At 34.2% G+C, this 11,332-nt stretch overlaps 1 protein-coding gene across 3 annotated transcripts in view; it reads left to right on the top strand.

Annotated features, from left to right (window-relative positions):
- The first annotated feature begins 489 nt into the window (after positions 1 to 489).
- Positions 490 to 11,332, top strand: part of LOC140439972 (probable multidrug resistance-associated protein lethal(2)03659) — a 44,334-nt gene continuing 33,491 nt past the window's right edge. The window contains exon 1 of one of the 3 annotated variants that reach the window (XM_072530187.1): positions 490 to 541. The gene's annotated coding sequence lies outside the window, so the exon portion shown is untranslated. Of the gene's footprint in view, positions 542 to 636; positions 789 to 11,332 lie in introns of those variants that run through there. The other 2 variants (XM_072530185.1, XM_072530186.1) reach the window with 2 other exon arrangements.

Here is an 11,332-nt window from a genome sequence, read left to right as displayed (position 1 = left end):
CCCGCCACTTGGATACTTTATATAGGATATATTTATGAGAAAATATAATACTAAATATAAACATTTGAAAATAAAATAGACGGTTTAGGTTTGATTTAGTTACAGCATACCACCATTCTCTGATATGCATATTTCAGCCTCTTAGCTTCTTAAGAGTGAGCTCATGACATGACTTCGCTCATGCCAAGAGCTTGCCATGAGTTCGCTCTGAAGAAGCCAAGAAGCTAAAATATGCATATCAGCGAATGGTGGTACGCTGTAACTAAATCAAACCTAAACCGTCTATTTTATTTTTATTATTTTACTCTAGTATGCAGTATTAGGAAATGGTTTTCACGAAGGAATTTCTGCCTTGACAAATTGGCATGACATGGACACAATTATAAATCACCATGCCAGTACATTTGTCGTCTGCTTGCTTTGCAACGTTTAGAAAACACATATTTAGGCTGAATCCTGAATTCAATTTCCGATTTATATTCTCATAAACATTTGAATTTAGAAAAACATTTAGATACTCTTGTGCAATTAAGATATTTATGTAAGTAGTTTATATTATATGTCAGTATCTAGTCCTTGAGACTTAAATTTGTTTACTACTCTAATCTAGTAAAGAATAGGTATGAAACACCAACTGAAAAAAATTATATAAGTGATAAAGTAATGTAAATAACTGAATCCTTCAGTATATCAGACATTGCATTGTGATTGCCAAAAGCGGTGTAAATTAATGATAAATTTGGATAGTGCACACACGTTAAATATTTGAATGATTGCAGCAAAATCCGGTAAGCAATATAGTTTTATTACATTTGTTAATAAGTATTATTAAAAGTATAATTTTTTAAATCTATAAATATCATAGATATTCGTAATTAGAGTACCTCGATACCCTCGGTAAACGTCCCGAGTTAGAATAAGGAATATTTCCAATTGTGATAAACCTATATATTTTCGGAAGAAAATGTCAAACATGATCTATATCATATAGATAGAATATATACATACTTAATAATTTAGTAAAACACATAAGCCAACGAACTCTTATGTTGTGTGGCAATGCCAGCTAGGATTCTAAAGATGATGTCTTTATTGATCTATCATTCTGAAAACCCGAGGGCATTTTATAAATATAGAGTCTAAAATTATCAGCTGTTTGTTCTGTAGAGACCAACTAACAAAGTTTAGGTAAAGATGAAATATTTCATTTATTGGTCTAATGTTGTGTTTAGGTCAAGAGTACCATGCTATGTTCCGCTATGGGAAAGCAGCGGGAGAAGACGAAATATGTGCAGAACTCATAAAATACGGTGGGGAGGCACTATACAGACAGAGTTATGAACTAACACAGAATATATGGAGCAAAGGAAATTATAGTGGCAATTCCAAAACAAGGAGACCATAGAATGTGCAAAAACTACCGAGCAATTAATTTACTGAATGTAACATATAAAGTAATGACTGGAATAATTAGAGACAGACTAATAATATATACAGAACAAAGCATAGGGAATTACCAGTACGGTTTAAGAAAAGGAAGATCCACGATAGACGCTATACATAGACTAAAACAAGTGTTAGAGAAAACATACGAGTACGATGGAAAAACACATATACTTTTCCTAGACTTTAAATAGAGACAAACTAAACAGAATAAAAATATTCCAAGACTTACAAGAGAGTAACATATCAAATAGAATTATAAGAATGATAGAAATTACAGAGATAATGAAAATAAAAAATGGAGTAAGACAAGGAGATGAGCTCTTAACGGTACTATTTATTCTTTCACTAGACAAGATAATAAAAAAGCTGTCAAACGCAGGAACTGTAAACAAGCTGTGGCGCACCCAGGGGGCGGGGGGTTTTGGGGGTTAAACCCCCCCAGAGCATATAAAGTAAAAAATATATAAAAAATAGTAGGAAAATGTAACTTGTATTTCACACACAATACAAAAAATCCAAAACGCTAATTGAATAATTAAATTACCACTTTAAATATGTAGAACACAATAATTATTGTATAAATACACAATAATTAATATTATTTTTCATTATATTTAGATATAGATACCTAATATTAGGTTTATGAAAAAGTAGACAAAACGAGTCTGTTGCGAGTCGCATGCGCCTACAGGTCTGTATCTGCGACGGCCTTGTGGGCTATCATGGGTTGTGTTTCTCTGCATGTGTTAGCAGTAGAAAAGAGACATCTCTATGAGAGAAGAGAGCATTTGACAACAGCCATAAAAAAAAGAAGAAAGGGAAAGATCAATGGAAAGATGACAAGAAGAGTGGAACAACAAAGAAGATGTTGCCCAGTGGACCAAGATGCTGATCCCGATCCTAAGGAACTGGGTAGATTGTCTGTTTTAGGGCGTATCTTCATAGGTTCAGAAAGACAGATACAGATAAATGACTATACTGCGAATATTCCGACATTGTTACTCACACAATGCTGGAGTGTAATAGATGTATAGTGGAGAGAAACAGAATGTATAAAGAAATAGGTATGAACGCTGTGACCGTAAGAGAGATGATCGTTAAGATGACGGGAAGTACAGAGGGATGGAATAGTGTTCACAATTACATCAGAGCAGTCATTAAAAAAAAAGAAGAAGAAGAGAAACACCAACCGGGCCAACGACAGAGATAGGATCTAATTACTATTTTAATGGGAATAAGCCGCAATTGAAGGTTAGAATAAGTTTATTGACGTTTGAATTTTTGATCTTTGATCTTGTACTGATAACTTGTTTATACTCCAACAATTAGTAGAAAAAAGAATAGCGGTTGGTACCCAAGTACATCTAGCCTTCATCGACCTAGAAAAGGCATATGATACAGTTCTAAGACTTCAATTGTGGCAAGCTTTACAACAACTCGACATTAGTTCATACCTTTTAGGAATAATCACAGAAGTATACAGGGATAACACTACTTACCTAAAAATCGGAAATAGGCCATCAGAGCCAATAAAAGTAACTAAAGGACTAAAACAAGGATGCAGTATGTTACCGTTACTGTTTAATTTATATATTCAGGCAGCCCTCCAAAATTGGAAAAACCAGTGCCAGGGAATGGAAATCTCCATAGGAAATGACGTACTGTTTTGTTCCCTGAACTTTGCGGATTACCAAGTCGTCCTAGCTCAAGATTCTTATGATCTAGAATTTATGATAAAGCGTCTATATAGAGAATATTTAAAATGGGGGTTACAAGTCAGCATGAAGAAAACAGAATATTAAGTTATCAATTCAGATGCAAGGTTTGAAAGTTGATAGACGAGGACGTGAAAATCAAACAAGTGGAAAAATTTAATTATTTAGGTGCACTCATTGCTAATAACGACTTGGGAGAAACCGAAATTAAACACCGAATTAATCAAGGACGTAAAATTGTAGGATGTCTGAACTTCTTATGGTGGAATCGCAACATTTCCAAAAGGAACAAAAACAATAGGGCAAACCATGGTTGAATCAGTTCTTTGTTATGGCTCTGAAGTATGGACAATTAATGCAGACCTGAAGAGAAGATTGTTGGCAGTTGAAATGGATTATTTGAGAAGAAGTGCTAGAACATCAAGGCAGGAAAGGAAGACCAACAAATCTATAAGAAATAACATGAATGCTACAGAAACGGTCATTGACAAAATAGAAAGAAGAGGTTCAAAATGGTTTGGACACCTATTGAGAATGCCTGACAAACGTTGGCTCCAAAAACTTCACAAATGGAAGGCCCCTGGAAGAAGAAAAAGAGGTAGACCTCGACGCTCATGGAATGAAGGAATTAGAACAGAAGAGCGATGGAATCGAGAGGTTTGGAGGAGGAGTATGCCTTGGACCGGGAGGATTGGCGGAGGAGAACGGGAATACGGCGATAGCCGTCTCCAAAATGTATTGTATTTACAAGTTGGAATAATATCAAACGTCAAAAAACTTATTTTAACTTTCAATTGTCACTTATTCCCATTAAAATAGAAATTACTTTAAAATACCACAAGAAAATAGTTTCTCAGAACAATAGATAAGATCTAGATAAGAGAAGGGAGTGTTCCAAAAATGCCGAAACGGTCACCCCACTTTCGGAGTACTGTACGTGCGACAGTCAACTGAGCACAAGTAAAAGAGGGTGGTTTTAGTTGGTAGGCAGGATAATAGATACCTGAATCTTTGACACTATTGCTATCTTTAGTACTTTAAATTAAACTAAAACCCAAATTTTAAGGACTCAAAATGGAGGTAGCATAAACAAATTTCAAACCCCCCCCTAAGACAAATTCTGGGTGCGCCACTGTAAAAAAGAATGCAGTACAAATAATAGAATATGCAGACGATATAACCATAGTAGCAACAGATAAAAAGGCATTAAAGAAAACCTTCCAAGAAATAGAAAACGAAGCCAAACTGAGAGGACTGGAATTGGGAGTGCTAGTCAACAGAAGAAATGAAAGTGTAGATATAAAAAGAAGAATTCAAGCGGAAAGTACAGCGTTTTATAGAAATAAAAAAATGTTTAGAGATGAGAAGATAAACCGAAACACAAAAATGAAAATCTACAAAACGACCATAAGACCAATAGTAGTATATGCTGCAGAAACATATACATTAACAGGAAGAGAAGAAGAGCAATTAAAAGTTTTTGAGAGGAAGATTATCAGAAAAATACTGGGACCAAAGAGGGAAAACGAAGAGGATACAAGACAATGAATGAATCACGAAATACAAGAACGGATGGGTCAATACAACATACTTAGAGCAATAAAAGCACAAAGAATTAGATGGTATGAACACATAATAAAAAGAGAGAAGCATCCCGTTAAGAGTTATAACGGAATAGATATCACCAGGTAAAACAACCAGAGGCAGACCTAAACTGAGATGGAGACAACAAGTGGAAGAAGACTTAAGGAGTATGGAAATTAGCAATATATAAAGGACAATCAAAGAGTGATAAGAATGGAGAAAAGTAGTGAAAATGGCGAAGTCACAGCAGCAACTGTAAAACCAAACCCACAAAACTGATCTTCAAATGAAAACAGGTTTAGCTTCTTGGGGATCGTATAGCTTGTATATATAAATATAAGCTATGCTTAAAGAATTTTCTCTGCTTCTGCTCATTTACTAATCTTAAAGGACATGGCTTGCTTAAGCAGGACTTTATTTTATACAGTTCCTTTTACCTAATACGAGTTTTCTCATCAAAAAAGTTTTATTCTAGTTTTGTTCCAGAAATGCCTTCAAGTAAACTCTAAGACTGAATTAACTTAATTAAAGATTTCTGAAAAAGTGATTTTAGTATCGTACATTCTATATCATAAATAATGCCTGAAAACTTTGTTTTCCAAACTTCCACAAAATTTATTATAGAATCTTATCACTACAGCTGTTTCGGCAGAGTGCCTTTCACAAGTGATCTATTTTTGGCATGCGTTTACATTTTATAGTCTATAATGAAATAGGTTATACGTCATACGTCATGTACATAGTCATATTGAATTTACAATAGAAACAGAATAAAATCAATCCATAAATTTTTTAGATTTAAAAATTATCACACTTAAAAACAAACACGACTTCTCCATATTTCATAAACCTACCCATACTGACACGTCTATACACAATTCATCATCCCTACCCACACAACATAAACTGGCAGCCTATCATAGTATGTTACATAGATTAACAGAAATTCCGATGTCAAAATACAACTTTGAGACAGAATTAAATATCATTAAGCAGATAGCAGTAAACAATGGATACAACGAACAAACAGTTAATAAAATTTTAAATCAAAAACTACACAAGAAAGCCCTCAAATTTGTATTTCCACCACCAGAGAAAAAAACGCAGTACCTTCTGCTCAATTACATATACAGACTAAATATCAACAAAAATAGCCAAACACATAAAAAAGAAAGGAATAACACCAGCTTTCAGAACAAATAACAACTTAGGCAAATATATTAAAAACAACAAGAGCCAAAATAAAAAACACTTACACAGTGGTGTATACAAACTTAAATGTGGCGACTGCCCAAAAACTTATATCGGTCAAACTGGTAGAAATTTTAATAAACGAATAGCAGAACATAAAAGGGCTTTCAATAATAGAAAAAGAGATTCTACATACGTCATTCGTCATTTAATGACGAATTTCAAATTCTTCACATTCAAAATAAAGGCCTTAAGCTATCTTTGTTAGAATCTATGGAAATTAACAAATTAAAAAACACAAATATAATAAATTCTAAATGACCAACTTGAGACAAACAGTTCTCTCCTCCTCAATATATTTCATTAAAGACTATAAAGTGTAAGCGCATGCCAAAAATAGATCACTTAAGAAAGGCACTCTGCAGAAACAGCTGTAGTGATAAGATTCTATAATAAATTTTGTGGTAGTTTTGAAAACAAAGTTTTCAGTGTTTTAATTGTTACATAAAATGAATTTCCATCAAGTAACGGTCGAATTCATCAATTATAAATAATACTGCTTGGAGAAATGTGTGGCTCTTCCTTAGTGAAGGATATTGTTTCTCTGGCTAGATTTATGGAACTGGGTGTATACGATGATGGAGTTAAAAATCAGCGAAAGAATACAATCAAGAATTAATTGCTGAGAAGTTACAGGAACTAAAAAACTAAACAGTGAGCGTTAGACAAAATGAATAGACTGTCTTCTGACTCTGAAGAAGGGATAGAAAAAAGTCCTTTATCATTAATCAAAGAAATGGCGTAAGTTTTATCGTGCGACAGAGACATGATTATGTTCAATTACTAAATGTTCGTAAGTTTTCTTTGGATTGCGGAAGGTTCATCAAAATGAGAAATTTGAACAAACATTGAACGCGCCACGAACGCTCGGCGCACACATGGCATGAAGTGCATGGCGCCCATATCTATACGTACCTTTATAGAGCGGCTTTACTCATGGCCGTTGTATTCATGTGTTATTACCATGGTTTTTTTTAGTAATATTATAGTTTTCTGTTACCTCCCTAGATTGGGAGGTATTTTCTTTTTACTATTTTCTTTTTACTATACAATCTAGGGAGGTAACAGAAAACTATAATATTACTAAGAAAAAACCATGGTAATAACAGATGAATACAACGGCCATGAGTAAAGCCGCTCTATACAGGTACGTATAGATATGGGCGCCATGCACTTCATGCCGCAGGAGAGGCCAACCCGTCGATTGCGATCGCGGCCCCTAGGTCAGTCGATCGCGAGCAAGGAAAAAATTATCAGTATAATATAGCTACCTATTCCCGTCCTAAATATTACGAAAATTATTGGAGTGCTAGCAATCTTGCATCGATCATCGCAAGCGACTTACATTAATTTTTTTTCCAATCTAATATAGTTGGAAAAATAAATAAATAAGAATTAATACTTTTGATTTATTTAGGTATTGCTAATATACACTGGCGAGCAATATAGCTAATTAATCCAGAATTTTAGCGCTCAGAGCCGTATCGGTTTCAGATTAAAAATTCTTTCAGATCTCGAAAGCTGATAAAGTAGTCTTTCAGAATCAGATAGAATAGAATAAACAACACATTTTTTGACCACACAGACCAACACAAATATAAATTTAATAACACCCGTGGACAAGGAGCTATGATAGATTATGTTATAACCAACAGAGATATTCTTCTTCTTAAAGTTCCATCTTCTATCGAAGGTTGGAAATCATCATGGCTATGCGGAGTCTGTTGACTGCCGCTCTAAAAAGTTCTGCACTACTGCATTCAAACCATTCACTTAAGTTCTTAAGCCAGGATAATATTCTTCGTCTTCCCACATTTCGCTTTTCTCTGATTTTGCCTTGCATAATAAATTGTAATAATGCGTATTTTTGCCCTCTCATCACAAGTACTCAAGTTTTCGTCTTTTGATAGTTAATATTATTTCCGCCTCATTTCCTATCCTTCTAGTTACTTCCACGTTTGACATTCTTTGAATCCATGATATTCGTAGGATGCTTCTGTAACACCAAAATTCAAAGGCGGCCAACTTATTCAGATGGACTTGTTTTCGTGGACCTTAAGAAGGCATTTGACGGGGTCAAATTAAAGGACGTTATCCACTTATTGTACGCAAGAGAGATACCTCTAGGAAGAATCAAAACGATCGAAAATATCTACAAAAACAACACAAAAGTAAAAGTGAAAGAAGAACTAACCGATTATCGATGAAATAATAAAAAAAGCAAGAACTAAAAAAAAATACCAAATGGGAGAAAATAACTTAAAATAATCTGCTATGCAGACGACGCAATACTACTCTCTCAAAGTGAAGACGATTTACAACGTATGCTGCACTAATTTAATATAACCGCCAGAAAATGGGTAACCATTCATTCATGGGTTTCCCGATATTTTTATTTCTCCATATTGTTTCATTCAGGCAAACTATTTACTTGATCTTCTACTTCTGTTTCGAGATTTCCGTAGCTAGATAATGTGATGCCTAGATATTTAAAATCCATCACTTGTTCCATTATCTGACCTTCCAGCTCAAATTTACATCTTAGTAAATTTGGTGTTATAACCATATATATATATATATATATATATATATATATATATATATATATATATATATATATATATATATATATATATATATATATATAAGGTTCTTGAACTCCTAAGTGGAGCATAGAGCTTCAGTGAAAACGCGCCATCGGGTTCTATTTTGCGCTAAGGCCTTCACCTCATTCCAAGACTTTCCTTGGCCTCTTATCTCGTCCATGATGGATCTTCTCCAAGTTTGTACTGGGCGACCTCTTTTTCTTTTCCCTTGGGGATTCCACTCTAGGGCAGTCTTTGCGATACTGCAACTATTTTTTCGGAGTGTGTGACCGATCCAACCCCACTTTCTGGACTTAATTTCATTTTGTACCCTCTTTTGTTCGGTCAGGTGTAGCAGATCGTCGTTTCTGATGGTGTTAGGCCAGAATATACGAACAATTCTTCTTAGACATTTGTTAACAAAGACCTGCAGGTTGTCTGTGAGGGTGTTTGTCACTTTCCAGGTTTCACATCCGTAGAGTAGAACAGACATGACATTTGATCGGAATATTCGGATCTTTGTCCTTGTAGTATACTCGCCAGATTTCCAAACAGGGTTGAGCGTGCTGAAAGCTTGTTGGGCTTTTCGTATCCTCATACGAATATCGTCTTCTGTACCTCCGTTTTCTGTTATGACACTTCCAAGATAACCATGGTTATAACCATGCATTTTGTTTATTTGGTGAAATTAACTTGTTAAATTTTCTGGCAGTTATATTAAATTGGTGCAGCATACGTTGTAAATCATCTTTACTTTGAGAGGCTAGTATTGCAACGTCTGCATAGTAGATTATTTTAAGTTGCGTTTGTTCCATTTGGTATCCTTTTTTAGTTCTTAATTTTTTATTATTTCATCCATAATGAGGTTGAACAATAGAGCCCTCAGGGCTCTGTCTTATTTCATTCCCAGTTTCAATAGGGTCAGTTAGTTCTTCTTCTACTTTTACTTTTATTGTGTTATTTTGGTAGATATTTTCGATCGTTTTGGATTATTCCCAGAGGTTTGCGTACAATAAGTGGATAACGTCCTTTAATTTAATAAGGTCAAATGCCTTCTTAAGGTCTACGAAAAATAGATATGTTGATTTTTTGTATTCTAATGATTTCTCTTGCACTTGCCTCATTATAAATATAGCTGATCTTCCTGACATAAATCCTTATTGTTCTTCTGGTAGTGTTATAATCTCATTCAGTATATTTGTTATCACATTGTTTGTTAATTTTAGTGTTGATCTTCACCCACAATTAATTTGTTTCTGATCCTAGAGATGGCTCTACTGCTGCATGAGCTCTGGTAAATTTTTTAACTTATTTGTAGATTTCTACATGATGACTCTGTAATATTTTCAAACCCTAATATAAATTACAGTTTTCTATCATTATATCCATTGGCTGAGTTGCCAAGTTGTGTCGACAGTAATTTTATCAAATACCTAGTAGACCAAGTAAGCAAAGATATCTTTAATAACATCTTTATGTATAATATTTTACTGCTCCGCTGTGTCAATCGGAATATATTAAAGTTACGCATTTCATCCACACATATCATTGAAAAATGATACATATTTATTATCTAAATATTTTTATCGACAAAGAGGTACTTAGCGGCGCTATCTGTGAATATCGTATTACCATTAAATTTATACATGCAATCATATATTAGATTTTTGTTGATAGGTTTCAGGTTTGTTATCTTCCTTATTAGTGCGTCTTTTTCTCTTCTTTGTATGAGTCCAAACCACCTTAGTCTTTGTGGATTAATAAATTTCACTATGCCTTCCCCTTCGGTTATATTTCTATTTCTTATTTCATGCTTCATTAGTCTTCTATATTCTCCTTGTTCGGGCTTTATTGGGCTGTTTATTCTAATCATTTTGCTTTTAATAATTCTTACTTTTTCTTTATATTTTACTTTTTATTTATATTTTTATTTTCTTTATATCTATTTTCGTAAGACATATTACTTTCGCTCCGTATGCTATCACCGGTCTAATTGCTGCTCTATATATTTTTGTCTTTGTTTTTTGCTGTTTTTTATCTTTAAGTAGTGGGTGATATTTCCAAAACACGATATTCTTCTCTCGCCTTGTGTGCGTGGTAGTGTCATGCGTTGGATGTACGATTTGGGGTAGTTGATGCCTATTTAGTTATCACGGTTCTATTTGGTCTAATTAGTTCTTCAGTTTCCGTATTCGACCATTTTATAAAGCCAAATGAGTATGCGAAAAGTGGTATTGCGTATGTGTTTATTGCTTTTACTATGTGCTTGGAATTAAGTTTGCTTTTGAGTATTATTATCCCAGATTTAGTCATACGGCTCACACTCCATCTAAGGGGAAAATTCACTTATCCCAGATATCTACGGTATCAAAAGGATTGAGCTCTGGTGGGACTCTTTCCGTGTTATCGAGCCCTAGGTGACTTGGTATGTTGGAGTATCTCCCAAAAATTTTCGTACACATCTGGACGTTGAGAGTAGTACAGCTTTCTGCATAGTCTTGTAGATATGTTTATTCAGACCTAGCTTTTTTATGTTTTCTAGGAGGTTCTTTGGAATGACTCCAGTAGTAGAGAGAATAATAGGTATTGTCTGGGTACTTTCCATTCTCCACTGTCTTCGTATTTTAATTTCCAGATCCCTGTACTTGGCGATTTTTTCGTTCTGTTTAACACGAAGATTATTGTTGTTAGGTATCGCCATATCAATTAATGTTGTTTGTCTCTTTAGTTTATTAACTAGTATGAGATCTG

This window comes from Diabrotica undecimpunctata, chromosome 4 (assembly GCF_040954645.1).
Source record: "Diabrotica undecimpunctata isolate CICGRU chromosome 4, icDiaUnde3, whole genome shotgun sequence".
Lineage (NCBI taxonomy): Eukaryota > Metazoa > Arthropoda > Insecta > Coleoptera > Chrysomelidae > Diabrotica > Diabrotica undecimpunctata.
Note: the sequence above shows the minus strand (reverse complement) of the source record. Positions and strands in the feature narration are given on the sequence as shown.